The following is a 1524-nucleotide window of genomic DNA, read 5'->3' on the forward strand; positions in this document are numbered from 1 at the left end:
GATAGATAGATAGATAGATAGATAGATAGATAGATAGATAGATAGATAGATAGATAGATAGATAGATAGATAGCAATATAACGACAGACAGTCATCTACAGCTAATGACGGTGTTTCTGCTTTATTATATGGCTGCATCTGTTCTACAGGAGACACGCGTCTGATAGTTGCAGGAGACGAGGACGTCAGACGGTCAGCACACACTCTTGCTCGGGCCGCTATCTGAGTGACCTTTAGGAGAATGTGAGCTGAATTAGAGAGTTGTGCTGATCTCCGGCTGCAGGGACGAGAGCTGCTCTCTGTAACGGAGGTGTAACCCAAGCCTTTGAGTGGATTCTAATGGTCAGGTTCATGCTGAGTGCTGGAGAACCGTTTGAGTGAGTTCAAACAGCCTTGTGGCTCGGCTAATCGTTTCTGAATTACAGATTGATAATTGTAGCAGACGTTTGCTCGGGAAAGCGAAGCAACGGTCAACAGCAGTTGGCTAATCACTAGATTTACATAAAACATCTAACAAATGGAGACACTGGGTGATTAAAACTTTGTATCCATGACAATTAAAGGATGTTTACTCCCTTGCGAAATTAATTATGCACATATTTAATGCAAGCGGCCGGCGCTAATGAACGTCTTCAGCGTGAGCGGGTCTGTGTGAGAGCTCGCAGTGTGACCTCAGCTTCATCTGACCGCATCGCAACGAAAGCTTTGTTATGCTTCATAAAACATAAGCAATCGCAGAAAGATAATCACATCTGAGCACAAACGAATTTACATGCTGGTCCAGTCTGGTTTAATTTGGTTAGTTTACCAGCACAGCATATGGAGTGAAGCCGGTTAAACTAGTTAACAACTATGGATCAAGGTTTTTTTCTTTTTTATTTCTTTTCTTGTCCCGTATTTGAGTTAAACAAGATGTAGAATAAAAATTCTGATTTTAATTTAAGGAAGTGAAATTCAGTGCAGTTATGTTCATTTTTAAAAGCACAGTTTGTCAAGATTAACTATAAAAGCTGGCCTGGCAAAACCAACAGATAGATGACAGAGAGAATGATAAATAGATGGACAGAACGTCGGATATACAGAATGATATAATAATAGATAGAACAATACAACAATAGATAGAATAATAAATAGATAAAGCTATGGATAAATATAATGACAAACAGAATGATAGACAGAACGACAGAACGATAGAACGATAGATAGATAGAACGATAGATAGATAGATAGATGGATAGATAGATAGATAGATAGATAGATAGATAGATGGATGGATAAAGTATATGCAGATAGATAGATGGATGGATGGATGGATGGATGGATGGATAAAGTATATGTAGATAGATAGATAGATAGATGGATGGATAAAGTATATGTAGATAGATAGATAGATAGATAGATAGATGGATGGATGGATGGATGGATGGATGGATGGATGGATGGATAAAGTATATGTAGATAGATAGATAGATAGATAGATAGATGGATGGATGGATGGATGGATGGATGGATGGATGGATGGAT

The sequence above is a fragment of the Sinocyclocheilus anshuiensis genome, unplaced genomic scaffold (assembly GCF_001515605.1).
Source record: "Sinocyclocheilus anshuiensis isolate Anshui unplaced genomic scaffold, SAMN03320099.WGS_v1.1 scaffold411, whole genome shotgun sequence".
NCBI classification, from domain to species: domain Eukaryota; kingdom Metazoa; phylum Chordata; class Actinopteri; order Cypriniformes; family Cyprinidae; genus Sinocyclocheilus; species Sinocyclocheilus anshuiensis.